This window comes from Pteropus medius, unplaced genomic scaffold, assembly GCF_902729225.1.
Source record: "Pteropus medius unplaced genomic scaffold, Ma_sr-lr_union100, whole genome shotgun sequence".
In the NCBI taxonomy this organism is placed as follows: domain Eukaryota; kingdom Metazoa; phylum Chordata; class Mammalia; order Chiroptera; family Pteropodidae; genus Pteropus; species Pteropus medius.
This window is the reverse complement of record NW_024344370.1, coordinates 9523350-9524871: the sequence shown is the minus strand read 5'-3', so window position 1 is coordinate 9524871 and position 1522 is coordinate 9523350. Positions and strand designations below refer to the sequence as shown.

At 36.5% G+C, this 1522-nt stretch overlaps 1 pseudogene; it reads left to right on the top strand.

Moving 5' to 3' along the window:
* The first annotated feature begins 522 nt into the window (after positions 1-522).
* LOC120608440 (uncharacterized) lies at positions 523-641 on the top strand (annotated as a pseudogene).
* Positions 642-1522: the final 881 nt, after the last annotated feature.

Genomic DNA, 1522 nt, shown 5'->3' with positions numbered 1-1522 from the left:
AACTAAAGATATAAAGATTCTCTGGACTCTTAAAAAATTAGATATGGTTTTTCTACTGGGACCTGACTGTTGCTAGCAGAACTTTTTAATCATTAGAGATAGTCAGCATTTGACTATAGGAAGTCTTGGAGGGCTTTAGTATGCATTAAAAAATGATCGTGTTTCTATAATACTTGGGATATCTTATTATTGAATACGGGGCATTCATAACTGGTTGTGCTAGCAGATATTTGTTGTTATGAATCCTAATGTGCAGAAATTAACTTAGAACAAAGGCAACTCGAGTAAAATGCACATTCTGTTGTATCTTAAATGACTACTTCATTTTCTATCCCTCTGAGTCAGGCTGGACTCCATACAAGCCTTACCATGTATCTTTTATCCCTTTAAAACCTCTAGTGGGCAATGTAAACAGCCCATTCTTTTTCCTTTTTCTCTTATGGCTTTGGTCTTCTGGATCTGGCATTTTTAACTTCAGGGGAGGAATAAAGGTGTGAAAAGAAGTAAGATTGTTCTTGTTAAGCCTACGGCCATGCCACCCTGAACGTGCTCAATCTCATCTGATCTCGGAAGCTAAGCAGGGTCGGGACTGGTTAGTACTTGGATGGGAGACCACCTAGGAATACTAGGTGCTGTAGGCATTAAAAAAAAAAAAAGATTGTTCTTGTTGCAGACCATTTCTAACCCTTAATCCTCCTTTCCAGGAGTGACCCATAGACAATAACAGACAACCTCAGGGATTGTGTTCATTTTCTATCACTATGTAATAAATATCTAAAAACTTGTTGGCTTAAAACAATAACTATTAGCTCACAGTTCTGTTGCTTAAAAGTCTGGGCACTGTTTGACTTGGTCTCTGCTTAGAGCCTCAAAGGCTGAAATCAAGATGCCCATTGGGCAGAGTTCTCAAAAGTCTTTCAAAAGTCTTTCCTCATAGAATGATTATTAAATGTCACAGTAAATTTTAACACTGTGGACAAATGGCTTAATAGGGTATAACCTATTGGACCAGGCTATTTCTATCACAAGTGCGACATCTAGGTCTCCTTTAATTTGCAATGTGAGTTTGTATTTCTGAAAAATGGCAGCTCTGTCCTTATCTAAATTTCACATGCTCTCCCTTTAGGCTGTTACGATTCTAATTATTCTTAATAGCTATGTTATTACTTGATGGTAATATGTTAATTAAGTTTTAGCTCATCATTCATTCATCATTTTTGTTTCTTTTGTGGCAGTGAGTTACACATATAACTAAATTTTAGTCTTAGAAAACATGTACAGTAATAGATTTTGCCTTGGTTTGACACAACCAAAAGTGGCAAAGCTGCCAATCATATATGCTTTAGTTCTTGATATTAGTTTTTTTAGAGAATGACCAAATCGAGAAGACAAAGATTAGGTTATTTCAAGCATATCACTTGCTCAATGATTAGATAGTCACACTGTGGGAGCGCTAAATATTGTCTGCCCCTTTCTGTAACTGAACTGGCTAATGACTCTTATTATGAACCCCTAGACTTTC